We start from the raw sequence: 18,252 nt of genomic DNA on the forward strand, positions 1-18,252 counted from the left end.
ATGAAAATATATTTTAAGGCTATCACAAAGATTTTCAATATTGAAATCACATTTTTCGACACTAATTGAATAAGCGTTTTACTTTGATTGTTTAGAGCCTCAGCCTTATACAAACCACACCATTTATTTTAAATGCACTTTTAGGTAGGGAAATGATTGGTGGCTATGCGGACCAAATTATATAATTTGTTCCTACAGTCAAAACCTTACTTGATTATGCATAAGCCTTTTTTACTCGTCTCTATTCATTCAACTCCAAGATCAGTTACCAAGAAAAAAACATTTGAAGCTCGCACTGAGTTATAAATCACTCTCCCTTCAAGATTGACTCGACACCACCTCTTTATTGAACATTGATTTTATGACCTCAAATTCAATTTTCCTTTTGTTCAAAATTGAATACAAGGTGGGGCAAAATACTATTTCAAAGTTTGGAGATTGCAAAGTTCATCTTACATGGACTATGAACTTGAGACTAAATGTACAATTGGTTCCCGCAGCACCACCATATACAGCAGTATTTCACCAAACTATCAATATTTTCATGAAAAACTTATAAAAAGCCTCTCCATCATTTAATTTGGAACAAAGTTAGGTGCAAACATATTCAAATCCAACCTAATCCCAGATATTGGGACCATCCAATATTTGACTTACCACTCACTTTTGAAATAAACTTAAGAAAATAATTTCCATTTTTTCACAAGTTAGGCAACTTTTCTTTTATGAAAAGTAGTCTATGAGGCAGGGGGATGCATTTCTACATTTGTCTGCTCCATGGTATCAAACATCCATCTTAAGATGGATGTAAAGGTGCGCTCCCTCTTAAATGAATAGAATCTAACGGTTCAAAATTTTTCTCCAAAAAATTGTCTTTTATAGTTTTATTTTATTTTATTTCATTTTACGTATTAATGATTATTAGAGATTACACATTCTAAAAAGTCAGGTGCATAACCCATCTTAAAAATTGATCAAAAAGACGGCCTGCATATCTATATATGAGTCCTATGAAACCTCATCTTCTTCTTTTTTTTAAGAAACATTTTCCGTATAACCAAAACCGATTTTAATATGATAGATTTGGATCATTTACATTTTGCACGGCCAAATGAAGCATCCTAAAGTATTGTCTTTCTCATAGTCCAACTGGTTACCCAACAATGGCTCTAATTTATAAACTCAAAGCACAAAGTTTTAAGCCCAAAAACATTTTCAAGCCGAACTTTATGAATTTCAAACAAGACTTACGATATTGAATTCAAGAATGGTTGGGGTTTCATTTCTCATAATTTTGACATTTTAATATGGAATATTAAATTATATAGTTAGAAATTCGGAGCAATGGTCTAGAATCTAAATGTTTTAAAATTTGCCACACGAAAACATAGTATTCGTAATGCAAGTTTAGTAATAATAAGAGTAGAGACGAGGAAATAGTTAACATTGATGCCCAATAAATATTAATAGAGCACACTTTTGATATCTTGGGTCAATTCTTTAATAATATAGAGAGATTGAGGAAAATACTATCGGATTTGATGCTATCCAAAATCACTCACACAAAGAAATCTCATATTATGTGGGATTGAGATATTCCTATATTATGTGGAATTGAAATTAAAAGTGATATTGATAAGTTTCTTAAAAGAAATAGAAATCCAATAGAATTTAGACTCTTGCATATATCTCTTGATCTTTTGAGATATATGTAACATTAATAAGAAGTTGCCTATTTAGTATGGATTCCTAATCTTATATATATGGGATGAAAGTGCAGAGAATTTGTGTACCCTATTTGGGTCACCATATGAGAATGGTGTAGAGAGAGGGGGGCATTGCCTTTTCTGCATAAGATGTAAGATTTCCTCTTAAAGAGAAGAGGGCTTCGCAACAATGAGGGCTTTGACAAGACATGGCTACCGCTAGCTTGCATAGCAGAGGCTTCAACTTCCAATAGTTTAGAGGGCTTTGTTTGCTTGTTGCTATCACTAGTGTAGCACAGGTATAAAATCCCTAGGAGCGAGTGCTTTGATGTGTAGCCTATGCGAAGCACATATGGAGCGAAACATTGATGGTACCTCTTGTAGACTCTTCGATATTGAGAGGCTTTGTTCCTGATGATTGAGATGGTTGTTTCTTGTAAAGAAGTGGTTCTTATTGAGATTTTGGGTGATTTCACTTTTAGTTTGAGAGAAAATCAATTTCTCATTGCTCTTGTATCTCTATCTGGTATTGTCGATAATGGTTGCCAGAATGAATGAAGAGTGGTTTAAAAGGTTTTGCTCGACTGTTTTTTCGTCGAGGTTTGTTCCAAAATCTTTGATGTAACTTTCATTGATATAATGGATTTCAGTTTGTCGTACCCGTGGATGTAGCCCTTATGGGGTGAACCACGTAAAACTTGTGTTCTTGTGGTTATATGTTTCATACTTTATTTTCCAAAAAATCTAGCCATCGAGTTTAGAGCTTTCGTGCATAACAAATACCGCACGCAAACTTAGAGCAAGGTGGGTGTAATAGAAATGTGCTACCACAATTTTACATTATTACCACATACTAATGAAACTGGAGGGAAGATTCTATAGGAGAGCTATGAGACTAGCTTTGTTTTATGGGGTTGGAATGTCGCACAATTAAGAAACAACATGCCTAAATGATTGAGTATAGCTCAGATGATGATGTTGAGATCGATATGTGACAAGTGAAGAAGGAATAAAATTCAAAATAAATACAATTGGGAGAACTTAGATGTGGCTCCAATAATCAAGAAGATGGGAGAAAATAGACTCAGGTGGGTTGATCATGTGCAGTATAGACCCAATACAACATCTGTTAGGAGGTGCAAGTTAGTTCAAGTAGAAGGCTAAAAAAAGGTAAATGGGAGGCTCAAAAATATATAGTTGAAAGTAATGAGAAAAGATGTGAACAATATAACCTAATTAAGGGTATGACTCTTGATAGAGCAGAATGACGAATCAGGATTCGTGTAGTTGTCCCCAAAGAGTTAGAAAAATACTCTGATGATGACAATAAACTATCTAAGTACCATAGACTTTTCCACCCCTATATATCTTAAAAAAAGAGGCACAAACATTTGCACAGGTCCTAGAACTTCCATCAAGCTTATCCTCATATCTTAACCATGCATCACATATCTAACTAATGTTATAAAGACGTGTACGCATACATCAAAATTTGATGCGCATATGAGTGTTAAAAGTGCTAATCTCAACATTGGCCTTTTAGACATAATGTTTCTACACATTTTTTAAAGAAGGAAAAGGTTTCTATACTTCCCCTACAACATATAAGATGTAAGCTTCCCCTACCATCCAGTCGTCTAATTTTGATCAAGAAAGCCACTCACTGTTTGATCTTAAATATGACAGCTCAAAGTATTTATTTTTAGTTTTTTTTTATACAAATTGTATGAATATGAAATTTGGTACATGCTATATTCTCATTGGGTTGAACCTATAAAAAATACTTAAAATAAATTTTCGATAAAATATAATGATCAAAATACCTCTTGAAGCTTTTAGGGGTATTTTGGTCATTTTATTTTATTGAAAATATTGTTTTTATATATTTCGCTAGTGCTTGTTTAATAGAGGACTGGACGTCCAAAATTTGGTGTCAAAATGGTTTATAGAAAACAATTAAAAATAAAATAGTGTAGAGACGTGACATTGTTATTGGGACAATCTTAGCCCTCCATTCGGAATGAACGATTGGATAAGGAGAAGTATATGAGTTTTATGTTGTAGGGAAATCATAGAAAGCTTGCCCTTTAGAGAAAAGGGGATGGGGGATGGGATTTTACATTAAGAACTTGTATGGCGAGATTTCAAGAAGAAATATCGAAAAAAAAAATGTCTAATTTTATGAAGTGTCTAACATGGGATCACTTCCTTGGTCTATAAATGCCCTCAAAGGACCATTATCACACATGTCCGTGGTACATAAGTCATAACAATTCAATTATGGTTAGAGATTAACGAATATTACATATATTTATTGATCATATAGAGGTTTGCACATCTTCAGTGGATGTTGAAAATCCACCTTCTAGCATTATCTACACCTTCATGAATATTTAGATTCTAGATATTCATGTTGAGACAAAAATATTAATGTTTTAAAATACACGGGCTATTCATCATCTTAAACTTTTCTCAATTAATACACGGCTATTATCAGGCCAAATAATTACACTTTTGAAGATGCCCCCATTTTAATGAACCTTTCCAAATAATAATTGTGGTGCGACTTTTAGAGCCACAAGAAAATCTTAACTTCCATTCAAAATTGGTTTTGTTGGTTGAAGTTTTGAGTGGGCTCTAAGGGAAACGGTCTCTTGGTTTTCTTTGAAAAACGATTGAAATCCATCAATTGTTCAAGCAAAGGACCAAAAAGCCTATAATATATGATAATCAATTTCCCTTTAATTTGGGGGAGTTGTGGACTATGTTAAAGTCTAATTGACATGATAAAATAAAAATTTATAAAATAAAAATATAAAGGGAATATCAAAAAATATTAAATAAGCTTAAAAAAGAAAAACATAAAAAGATTTTAGAAAGGAACCAAATACTGATCCATACCATGCCAAACCGATTGGGTCTTGAAAGTTCCCGTCCGAATTGGCACTCCATATCCGAAATCACGTGATTTAAAACATTATTTCTCCCCTAGAAAATTAGATGAGTATTTTTCTCAAACCTTAAGCATGGCCCATGATACAACCCCACTTATCTATGGCTTTGTATGTTTTTGACCTCTTTGTAGTGAAGGTGGAAGTGTCATTCTTGTGTATCAATCAATCACTTGGTCTGCAGTGAGGCACACCGCCTTGGTGTCGGATCCCTTCTCCTGAGCGCCGTCTATCATATCAATGGTTATAAGTGGAGTTTCCACCTAGTCCTTTGCGGATTTTTTTTGGTTTTTTCGTTTTGGACAAGGTTAAATAGAACTTCAAACGTTGTGCTATGGAAACCCAGCTTCTACCGACTCAATAGTTTTCCTCTTAGTATTATAAAAGAAGGGAAAATATGTGTTTTTTCCGATACCAAATGACCACTATTTGGTGGCATAAGCAAAAAATAATAATTTAAATCCCATATACTAGTCTATGGAAACCCAGCTTCTACCGACTCAATAGTTTTCCTCTTGGTATTATAAAAGAAGGGAAATATGTGTTTTTTCCGATACCAAATGACCACTATTTGGTGGCATAAGCAAAAAATAATAATTTAAATCCCATATACTAGTCTATGGAAACCCAGCTTCTACCGACTCAATAGTTTTCCTCTTAGTATTATAAAAGAAGGGAAAATATGTGTTTTTTCCGATACCAAATGACCACTATTTGGTGGCATAAGCAAAAAATAATAATTTAAATCCCATATACTAGTCTATTTAAACTGTTTCTTATGTGGTTTTTTTCTCTCCCTAGAGATTTTCCATAATTTTGAGATATGGCTGGAAATAGACATTACCAAGTTATAACATTGTTTCGAAATATGCCAATTCAGACTGGCAATCAATAGCTTGAGCCGAGATTGGTGGAGACCGACTTAGTTCTTATTAGAGTCTCAAGTTTTTATGAAGAGACTCTACTTCCATTAATGTATAAATATACAAACTGGTCTTATATAACCAAATAACAGATGATAAGAATATAAAGATATCAAAGACAACCAATAATACAACCACACTTCATACAAAAGATAACATACTACACTTATCCTTCCCATATATATTAATTATAATATACACACACTTTCCTTAACCGTTCTTTATCAAAACTAGGGAACTGATGCAATTAAAGGAACTCGCCTGGTTATGTGAGAGCACCGAGAGGGAACAAGTGATGTGGATAGTCCAAATTGCGGAGTTCTCACCCCATTTTTTTTTTTTTAATAATATATTTTATTCTTAACTATTTTGAAATATAAATATTATATTTTTGTTCTCCATATCGGCACCCGAATCCAGATAAGGAATTCTCTCAAATAACCGATCGATTCACCATGCAGGCTTCTTAGGTAAGTACTACAGGTGGGTCTAGGCCGAGTGGCCTTGCCCTAAAAATCTAGGGCCTGGGCCATAATGTAGCTCGAGGGCTGGGCCTAGGCCATGAGCAACCCAATTAGGCCCAACCCAGCCTTGTTTTCTTAAGGTTTTTCTTTAGTTTTTTATGTGATTATATTTAGCCCTTCCCCGGCCCCGGCTGTCCAGCCCCATGGGCACTAGGGCTGGTATGGGGCTAAGGCTGGGCCCATGCCATGAGGGCATCCACTGCCCATTCCTCATGGCCGTTATATGTACCAAGCATCTTCCTATGTGCATGCGCCAGATGCGTGGTTTGGGGCTTTGTAGTACCTCCTAATTGATATGGGTTTGTCATGGCGTAATAAGTATTACAATTCTATCCTCCTTTCCCCCATCTTTATGCATAGTATGGAAGTTTTTGTTAGTTGAGTAGAGGCGAATTTACTGGGAAAGGGTTCTTTTGCATTCCAATTATATGAGAAAATTCAAACTGAGGGGCAATCTAGATTAAGAATTACCGTATCGGATTGGGAATTAGTGTAGACGATCGGTTCCTGTCAGAATTGGGCACCAATCTAGCTCTCTTGAAATCCTTGGTTATGTTAGGGAACTGGGTGATTCGTCAGTGAATTGGCCATTGCGGACCAGCTCAATGGCTTAGTTTCCACATATTTTTAATTTTTAATCTTTATTTTTTTTTATTTTTTGGACTGATCCACACAGAATCAATATGATTTGCCGTGGCTGATTCATCCAATTTGATTCATCCAAATCGATACTAAAGCACAAACTATCTTCTTTCAAACTAATATGGATAAATCTAATCTGGTAATACCTAAGTTCATATGTTGAAACAGATAAAATTACTTGAACGATGGTCTCTCCAGTCTGAAACCCAGATAACAGCTCCTGAAAACAAAGAACCAAAGCAAATTATCGAATTTCCCCATGGAGAAATAGAAATGTAGTTTCTATCTTCTAGAAGAACTAGGTTAAATATTTTAGATACAGTTCCTAGAATTCCACCTAGAACTTCAACCTCTTCTATTCTGCAAACTGATTACCAAAAGCCTCATCATGACATAATTATTCTTGAAGGACTTTGAAGAAATCCAAACCAAGTCTAACACCCATTCTATAAAGTTGATACTCCTAGTTCTTCCCAAACTGAACCCTAAGAACTAACCTTTTCTGAACTTGATTTTGAAGTTCTTACACTTCAAAAATCAGATGAGTTTATTATAGATAAGGAATGGATTAAAAAGGATTTCCTCTCTAATGAGAACGAACAAATAAGATATTGATTTTTTCAAGAATTCAAAGAAGAATTAAGCAATGTTCTCCATATAAAGTTTAATAAGTTCATGATACAAAATAAAACAAATGTAAAGTTCTTTAAATGGCTTAAATATATTCTTAAAAAAGAAGGAATCAAATATCCAGAATTTGTTATAAATACAATTCAAAATACATTTCGGACTTATCATACAGTCAAAGGTGAAACGATTGAAGCTATTTATCCTCCTGAAACAAGCTTACAATTAAAAGGGGAAAGACATAAAGTAAAAGCTTCACCGTTCAAGCTTGGGCCAAAAGAATTTGATAATCATATGACCAAACTTGAGGCAATACCTCATATAATAGAACATAATAATTATATCTGAGTTACAGAAAGTATCTGAGTTAGAGAAAGTTTTTAAGCCAAAAAGCGTAGATATTAATCGAATTGATTATGAGAAAGAAACTAGGCCTGTAGCTCCTACCAGGATGTATTACCCTAAACCTACTCCTGTGGATCTCCATATTGAAGAAGACCTGATTGCAAGTTTGGTATCCTATTCAGAATTATCTATAGTAAATTGGAATATGGATGATATGCCTGAAAACCAAATCCTTGATCTTATGAAACATATGACCATGTATGCCACCTCTTGTAAAACAAGTGGAAAGAAATATCATGAGATAACCAAAGCTATTATATGTAGTTTTACATGATGACTTAAAGGCTGGTGGGACTTTCATATGGATGAAGAAGCCAAAGATCAAATCTTGAATGCCACTATTTACCTAACAATTAGACACAGAGTATTCATGAGTTTGTAGCAGATCCTAAAAACAAATGCTAGATTTTGATATCCAAGATCCATATCAAAACATTGGGTTTTAAGGTTAAGGGTTAATACTTTTAACAAATTTGGATATGATAATGCTACCGAGAAATTCGGAAAGCAATTAAAGTATATGGGTCCGTTGCAGAGAGTAGATTCAACAATCCCTAAAAGAGAGTCGTTAAATCTCTTGTGTCTACTGTCTCTTAAGCAAAGTAAAACCGAATTATATATATATAAAATCTACTTTCCTTCAAAAAAAACTTGAAATTTTCCCAAATTACATGAATCCTACATCCATTCCCATCTACGTGGATTTTTTTTTTTTTGCCCTATGTGATGCTCCAAAATTCCCTTGATGCCCAGGGTCCTAAAAGGACCATCATGGTTCCATTGGAACTATGATGATCCAACTAAGTCTCAATCTTTATTATGGCACTATCAATGTCACGATACCTACTATCACAACAATATTAATATCGTGATCCTTATTTTTGGCCACTTTTGGTGATATTTTAAAAACCATTTAAAAAAATTATGTCAATTCTTAAAAATTAATATATTTATTGGCAATTCATTTTTTAATGTTTTCATTTTGGCAAATAGTGGAAAGCGTTTTGGCCATTAATACTTGGAAAAAAGTTTACACAAAGCCGAGGCTCTAAACAATCAAATTAGAGCCCACCTCAAAAATTTCACTACAAGAGGTTGTTTTGATGCCCAACTATCCTCAAATTGATCATGTCGACATCAAGATGTATGGACATGAAAAAAAAATAGATTTCAAGTTTTGTAAATAGTACATCTTGTAACACATTTTTGGACTGTCAATTTCCAAGATTTTCAAGTTTTCATAAATCTCCATGATTTACACTATTTTTGAAGCTTTAAATTTTATAATTAAAGATGAAAATACATTTTAAGGCTATCACAAAGATTTCTAGTATTGAAACCATATTTCCCGATACTATTTGAAGGTGGGATTTACTTTGATTGTTTAGAGCTTCGGCTCTATACAAACCGCACCTTTAATACGTACTTTTACATTTTGCCTTTTTTTTGAAAATTTCAAAACTGCCCCTCGGCACAAATCAATTTTTTAAAATCCATTTTTTTACTAATTTTCAACTTCATTCTGATGTGTTTTTTTTTTAATCATGGTTTAAATATATTTTTCATATGTTTTAGACATTTTTTGTATTTTTTATTTTTTTGAACATTTTTTTGAACAACTGGGACTTGCTCGATTAGACCGGTTTATCGATTACTCAATATTGGCCATTGGCCGGCTGGTTTGATTTTTCAAACACCGGCACTAAAAATACGTAATAAGCATCACAACACTAATAGTACCATGCCTCCCATGGTGCTTTCAACCTAATGAGATGTCACACTACAAATAATTCCCTGATGAAGATCAAGGACGATGCTTGTACCGTAACGGCCCCATTAGAATTGTGATGGCCTTTGCCACCAAGTTGGACCGTCATTGTTTTATGGGAAAATTTTATATAAGGTTGCAACCTTAAAATGTAGAATTACAGATGCACCTCAAAAATCTATCGGAAAGGTTGTTTTAATGTTGAAAAACCCTCTATTTGATCATCTTGACATCGAGATGTACTAATATATAAAAAAAAAAAAAAATTTTGGGTCTCAGAAAGAGTGCATCTTGCAACACAGTATCTAGGTCCATTTTCAAGATTTTCATATGTTTATAGATCTCTTTGATTTTAACTATTTTTGGAGTTTAAAATTTTCTAATTAGATATGAAAATAGATTTTAAGATAATCCGAAGAATTTTATTTTACAAAATTACATGTGATGATAAAATTGGGAGGTGCGCCTTAATTGGATTGTTTAAGGTTGCAACCTTATATAAACCGCACTCTTGTTTATTAAAAGATTTATAGTCCTTTTAGAATTGTACGTACCAAGGAGCCCTTGGAGCATCACAGTTCTGAATCATGAATGGAATTTTGAAATAATAAATAAAATAAACCATCATGTAAATGAATATAGATGTAGATTTAGAGAATTTAGGTATATTTGAATTTTTTTTTGAAAGAGGATATTTATTATAATTATCCAAATTAATATAAATATGATCCTTTTAAGTAAGTCTTTTACGCAAATGGAGCTTCACAAAAATAAAAGTATCTAAGGCTCTATTTGATAGGTCCATAATATTAGGATATTTTAGAATATTTCAAGATATTGAAGTTTCTTAATTCGATTTGGTCAAAGAGGTGTTTGATAACACCAAAATAGATTACATAATATTTGAATATCACTGCAAAAATGGAATAATAAAAAAAAAAAAAACATGTCTAACTTGAATGTTAGAAAATTTGAAAAAACACTAACTTACATGTTAGCGCTTCTATGTCAAAATATTGGCACAAGAAGGTTTGCTCTCTCTCAACGTAAAAAAAATTTAGCTTTCCTCATTTGGTGAAAAATTTAACCTCCCTCCTCTGGTGGAAGGTGGGACTCCCTATGGTGGAAGTATGATGCTTCTATTCAACATGATTCTTTCTCTCTATCTCTAAACTTTTCATTCTAGTTTCTTGGTTTTACTAAAATCTTTATCTCTCTAAATCTTTATCTATAATTTTTTGTAGTATAAGTTTTGTGGTTAAGAGGAGGATGTGCAAAGTTTATCCTGTTGAAGCTTTCTTGCCATCTTTCTTTTCGGTAGGTCATAATTAAATAACTTAGGTATGTTACTCTTTTTCTTTAATCCCTCAAATATCATAAAAACTGATTTTCTCCAAAGCCTTAATATCTTGAATATATTGACATGCTTCAGGACACGTATCTATATGATTAATCTTGTAAGCCTTAGCTGCAACCTATTTGATTAATAGAATGATCTTATAAGCCTTACTATTGTTTACTACTTTGGATATTATTTGTGTGAATGAATAGCTAGCTTTTAATGGCCATATTTACTTCTCCCTCATCGTGTCGTTTCTTTTTGTCAAAAAAATGCTATGATCTTTGTGCATAAAATTTGAAGCCCACATGTTTTTCTTCGCTCTCTTCATGGTCTTGGTGCATTTAATGTATATTCTGTTTTACATTCTGTTGGTTGGTCTCTCTTTCTCTCTATTAACCTGGTTCTAGTGGTTGTATGATGGCTTTCATCCAATTCATGCCTTGAGGATCCAACACAGTGTGACGCCTCGCATTCATTCGTGCTTTCATGCCTTGAGGATCCAACACAGTGTGACAGCTTGTATTCATTCGTGCTTTGAGAATCCAACACAGGCCATTTATGGTGATTTTGTTACAAATCAAATATATGCTTAATGAAAAAAATATAATTTATTGTGATTTTGTTTTCCAAACAGTCAAATATCTTATGTATTAGAAAGTTCTAAAATACATATAGATAGTCAAACATGTACAAAAAGATACATATCATGATAATATATAATTCAGATATATAAAAAGCAGGCAATCCCTTTATTTAGATTTTAAAAAATTTGAATATTTTAATCTTGTTTTGTCAAAAAGACCCTAAATCTTTTTCCACAATGAAGTGCTACTTGTATATTTCAAAATGTTAAAGATCACATAGTTACTTTCTAAAAAAGAACAATAAAACGGGTACGACTTGGATAAGGAAAATTGTTTCATGTGGGTTGGGCCACATTTCTACAATATGCGGTCCCACGGTATAAAAGATGGATGCAAATATGTGATCATTATTTTTTTCATAAAATCATCATTATTTTTATTTCTTAGTTTATTTTTCATAAAATCATTATTTTTATTTCTTAGTTTTTTTTCATAAAATCATTATTTTTATTTCTTAGTTTTTTTTTTTTCACAATGAAGTGCTACTTGCATATTTCAAAAATGTTTTTATTTTTTAGTTTTTTTTTTTTTTATATTCATGATCTCCATGTTAGAAATTACATGTCATTAAAAATTGGGTCTGAAAATCCATCTCAAAAATAGATTTTTAATAGTCAAATCATTTCTAGATGGACTCATAGAAACCGTGTCCTTTGTATAAGGCTTAAACAATCAAAGGCATGCCTAAAAAAAGTGCTAAAAGATGTGATTTTGGTGCGTGATGGTATAAAAAATTTATTTTGTTCATAATCTTGAAATTTAAAGCTCTAAAAATGATACATATCGAGTATATCTATCAATATTTGAAAATCTTGAAAATAGACGGTCCAGATAACATGTTACAAGACACAATTTTCAAGACTTAAAATCATTTTTATTTTTCAAATCCATACATCTTAAGGTCAAAACTTCAAGACTTAAAATCATTTTTATTTTTCAAATCCATACATCTTGAACCAAAACACTCTATTTAAAATAATAAGAGGGTTATGCAATTTAAAAACAAACTATTTAAACGGATTTTTTTTACGTGTCCCTTACTTCTATATTATAAAATTGACATCTTATATACATTTTTCTATGAAATAATGTGCTTAAACCAGTGTTTAAAAAAACGCTGAGTCAAACCGGACTCGCCCGGTTCGACTCGGGAATCGCCATGGACGGATCGAATCGGTGAAAAAAACGGGAATCATCCGGTTCTAGAGAGAACCAGACGATTCTGTACAGTGACTAACCGATTCACTATACGGAATCGGCGAGTCCCGTACGGAATTTTTTTTTTTTTTTTTTGTAATCCATGATAGATTTTTTTGTAATAGTTGATCGATTTTTTGATCGATTTTTTTGTAATCCATGATCGAATTGTTTTTTTTTTTTTGTAATCCATGATCGAATTTTTTGTTTTTTTGTTTTTTGTAACCCATGATATAATTTTTTGTAATCCATGATCGAATTTTTTGTAATCCATGATCGAAATGTTTGTTTTTTTTTCTTGTAATCCATGATTAAATTTTTTGTTTTTTTTTTGTAACCCATGATAGAATTTTTTGTAATCCATGATCGAATGTTTTGTAATACATGATCGAAATATTTGTTTTTTTTTTGTAATCCATGATAGAAATGTTTGTTTTTTTTTTTGTAATCCATGATCGAATTTTTTGTGTTTTGCTTTTTTTGTAACCCATGATAGAGTTTTTTGTAATCCATGATTGAATTTTTTGTAATCCATGATCGAATTGTTTTTTTCTTTTTTTATAATCCACGATTGAATTTTTTGTTTTTTTTCATTTGTTTTTTTTGTAATCCATGATCGAATTTTATGTAATCCATGATCGAATTTTTTGTAATCCATGATTGAATTTTTTGAAAATTTGTGATTTTTTTTTTTTAATCCATGATCGAATTTTTTTTTGTAATCCATGATAGAATTTTTCGCAAATTTGTGATTTTTTTTTTTAATCCATGATCGAATTTTTTTTTGTAATCCATGATAGAATTTTTTGAAAATTTGTGATTTTTTTTTTAATCCATGATCGATTTTTTTTGAAAATTTGTTTTTTTTTTTTTAATCCATATTATTCAAAGAGATTAAATGCTATCCCAGCCAAAGAGAAATGAGAGAGATGATGATTCTGAGGCCACCCTATCCCAGGCATATTATTCACATATCGAGTCCCAACAGCAACAGTGTAGGGATGAGCACGGCAGTGTAGGTGAGCATGAAGGATGGACAATCTTCGGGGATTTTAGATTGGGAACACAACAAAACACTAACACTCAGGGATTTGGGAATAGTTAGATGCCTGTTAATATCGATGATTCGTTTTTAGATCGAATCAATGAATTGTTAAACGAATTCAATCAATAGCACCAGCGTGATCAAGAAGAACAATAACGTCGTCTATCATTTTATTTTTAGATCATATGTTACTAATTTTATGCTTTATTGTAGTCCATGTATGTTGATATACTTATTCCATGATAATTATATGTTTATCCTTTTGTGTGATGTAAATTAAATGCTAAATGGCGGTTCATGCAGGGAAAGAACATATCAATATTCGTATATTCATTCAAAAACATGAAAATTCTTAATGGAGCACCCTCATTTCTTATTGAATTCCTAAAAAACAATATTTATAATGAATTTTAATAATTTTTCGGATTTTTTTTAAGCTTTATTCTGACCGATTCACCCGATTCCCGATCCGAATCGCCGATCCGGATCGGTTTTTTAGAAACCCGATCCAGATCACCGATCCGTTTTTTAAACCATTAGCTTAAACTATCGGCCTTTATCAATTTTCAAAGCTTCGTACGTTTCGAGGGACTCCTGGTACCAATTATATTCAACATTAGACTCCAAAACGTGGCACAATCAGAGACCTCACTAACACGTCCTGATATTGACACGTCGCAAAATTAACAGGGCTCACAACTAGGTAGCTCTTTCAACGGGTCCGGTCAGAGTCCCGCCAGACCTAGACCCGAACCCAAAGAAATGATATGATAACCCGACCTAGACCTAGACTTAGACCTACCTAGACTCGAATTCACCGAACTTAGACTAAAAAATATAGTGAGGGACCTGGACTCAGTTGGATTGGAATTAGACCCAAATAGTGTTTGGATCCAAAATTTGGACCATGACCATGTTGAGATGTGATGCAAATCACACCCGATGGTATTTTCTTTCTTGTTAAAGGGTATTTTTGTCACTAAAATAAAGTTTTTTTAGTTGAGGCTTATAAAAGCGGTTTTTTTTAGAGAAAAAAAACATAGGTGAGTGAGGGAGAAATGAAACTTGTAGAGAGAAGAAGTTTGGGGTTGAAAATTACGGGTTTTTGCAACAAAACCCTAGCACCACCATTTGGGACTCATCTTGGGCCGTTTTTTCGGCATTTCTTTACGACATCGGTGAGTCGAAGAAATGAGTCTATTGTAAGTGGTTTTGTGACAGAAAGTTCTTTTGTTTGAGTTTTATTGGAGATTGTATGAGGTAACTCACATAACACTAATCTTGTAAATTTTTCATCTTGACAGTGAATAAACGTAGTGCATCTTGGGTGAACCACGTATATGTGTATGTCCCTCTCTATTTTCATTTGTGTTGTGCTTTGATGATTTTCCATATTACTTGTTTTATTGTTTTTATATTTTTCCCAATTATATTGCACTTGTTATTACATCTTGAACATGTTATCTGAACGTTGAGCAGGGATTAAGATATTCCGATTTGCTCAAAAAGGAGATTTGGGTTTTCCCGATTTTGCAACAGACCCGACCTACTAGGTTAAATTTTTGGATCCATACTTAGACCAGAATTGGGTTTGCCCTTGGGTCCCAGATCGAGTCTAGGTCCATTGCGACGCTGATTTTCTACAGTTGCTTATCACTAGAATTAGAATTAAATAGCAAATAGTTTTCTATTTATTGTGGCTATGCATTGGCTTTAGGGCATCGAGTGAAAACATTGACCGTGACAGCCTTATCTAGGCACACAACCTAACGCCTCATGTTCACACTTTCAACCACAAACCTCACCGTACATTGGGTACTTGTTAGGCTTTTTCATAACATTGGACATGGTTGGTGTATTTCATGTGTGATTTTGCGCCGACAATTATGTGAACAATATTGTTAGGATGCAATTGCTATAAGGCTCAGGCTTTATATCAATAAAGTAAAGTCTTACCTCCAATCTTCATCTAAAAAATAGTTTGGGCATAAATTGTTTTTCATGGTGACTTTAAAATCAATTTCTAACACCGATTATGACATTTCAAACTAAAAAATTGGTACAAGCCTTGCATGTTTATTCACACTCATTTCTAGGGTGAAAATGGATATTCTAGATTATAGATAATGTATTAAGCAAAATTGTTTCATGTGGGCTGGACCGCATTTCTACATATGCGGTCTAGAAAGTGTAAAGCATCCATCTTAAAGATAGATGCAAGTAGGTAGGTGTTCTATCTAAAAATAATGAAAACTAATGGTCCAAATGTTTTCTTACTAGAATTGTTATTTCTATGTTTTTAAAATTTATTTATTTTTGTAAAAAATTTATATAAGTTTGCAACCTTAAAATGCGGAATTAAAGATGCATCTCAAAAATCCATCAGAAAAGGTGTTTTAACATTGGAAAACCCTCTAATTGATCATCTCGACATCAAAATATATGAATATGAAAAGAAAACATATTTTGAGTCCGAGAAATAGTGCATCTTACAACACTTTATCTAAATCGTCAATTTTCAAGATTTTCATATGTTTATAGATCTACTTGATTTTGACCATTTTGGAGTTTAAAATTTTGTAACTGGATATAAAAATGGATTTTCAGATATCCCAAGAATGTTTTACCCCAAAATTATATGTTATAATAAAATTTGGAGGTTTGCCCCCTAATTTGATTGTTTAAGGTTGCAACCTTATAAAAACCACACCCTTTATTTTCCAATATTCATGATCTCCATGTCAGAGATTACATGTCCCTAAAAATTAAATTCTAAAATCCATCTCAAAAATACTTTTATTAAGAGGCCTGTAGTTGTACATATGTAGGCTTGGCCGCATAGAAACAGGATCCATGTGTTTAATATACACTATTTTGTAGAAAATTATACAAAAGAGACCATTTACTTTTACTATAAGAAGGTCACAATCACTCTTGTCCATCAAATTATATAGTTGTGTGTTATTGATTAGAATCAAAGTTCAAAAGAAAAAAAAATTAGAATTTTGTAACATACCTCAAGCCATTCAATTTAACAAGTAATTGTGAACTCCTTATAACAATAGTAAATGGTTTCATAGTATATAATCCCTATTTTTAGAGCTTGAAATCCCAATTTTTTTTACCATTATAATGATCAATCTGACCAGATCGATTTGAAGGTTTTATGACACACCAAAATTGCAATCTTCGGTGAGTTTTGAGGTGAGGCTTTACTTATTGAAAGGGCTGCAGCATCAAGAAAAGATTTTCCGTTACCAAAAGATTTCATACTCCAGAGGGAGCATACTGTCCATTTATTCTTTGGGTAAAACTAATCTAGCAGTAATTTAAGACCCCAAATTTTAAGGATGTAATGTTTTCAATATATTGACTAAACTAATAAAATATTTTCCAAATTGCGCTCTCTGTGCCCTTGAAAAAAAAGTGGTATATTACGATTCAACGGAGACCGTCCAACTGCGTGTGAGATCTAGGAGTTGGAAATTCAGAATTCAAGTTTCATTTGAGAAGTAATTATTTGGTGATTACTAGATGATTTACAAAATTTCATATTGGCAAAAAAACAATAAACCAAATTGGTCTTGGAACCAAGGAGTATCTATAGTATGCTCCTACAGAAGCATAGAATGCATGCTTGTAATCTTTCAGAAAACGTGTGCACAATATTACTATGCTCATGCTCACTACTAATGCGATGCCCCTCTAGCGTGCATCTATCTTTCATAGCATTGGATGGTGGAGATCAGTGTTTTGAAAACTCAAAATAGGCTAAAAACTCTAGGATGGGCTGGAGGCGAGTTGCCCCATTGAGCCTCAAATTGGCTGGCCGATTATGGCCAATTCTCCATAAAAGAAGAAAAAAACTTAAAAATTGCCAAAAAAATATAAAATAACTTTTATAGATCTAAAAGATCATGATACAGTTATTAGGGCTGAGAATTTACCAATCCGGATCAGAGACTGAAACTTGGGATCCTATCTGGATCCAAGATTTGGATCTGAATTCAGATCTGAATCCAAAATTTAGATTCGAATAGTAATTCAGGTCAGATAGATGGATCCGATCTTTATCCGACCCGATTTTTAAAAATAATATATATTATTATATAAATATATTATAAAGTTAAAATATAATTATAAAAATTAAAATAATTATATATATAAATTAATAAATATATAAATTATAATAGTATCAATGGTTAATGTGGATTCACCCAACAATCCCCTTTTATAAAAATACCACTGAATATAACTTGGCTCTTATACCATACTTGAATATAACTTGGCTCTGATACTATAACTTGGCTCTAATAGACCTAATTTAGAATATTTTGGTCAATGTTATAAATATATATATATATAATTATTTTAACTTCTATAAATATATTTTAATTTTATAATATACAAAATTAAAAATAATCTAGATCCAGATCCAGACCTGATTTGAAAAAATCTCAATCCTAACGGTTATGCGA

At 32.5% G+C, this 18,252-nt stretch overlaps 1 long non-coding RNA gene across 1 annotated transcript; it reads left to right on the forward strand.

The window, feature by feature from the left end:
- Positions 1-14,813: 14,813 nt before the first annotated feature.
- On the forward strand, positions 14,814-17,667 carry LOC148779701 (uncharacterized). The gene is made up of 2 exons (XR_016044139.1): positions 14,814-14,976; positions 15,079-17,667. It is a non-coding gene; the product is annotated as an uncharacterized LOC148779701 (long non-coding RNA).
- Positions 17,668-18,252: the final 585 nt, after the last annotated feature.

The sequence above is a fragment of the Amborella trichopoda genome, chromosome 11, assembly GCF_054954075.1.
Source record: "Amborella trichopoda isolate Santa Cruz 75 chromosome 11, AtrichopodaSantaCruz75HAP2 v2.0, whole genome shotgun sequence".
Classification (NCBI taxonomy): domain Eukaryota; kingdom Viridiplantae; phylum Streptophyta; class Magnoliopsida; order Amborellales; family Amborellaceae; genus Amborella; species Amborella trichopoda.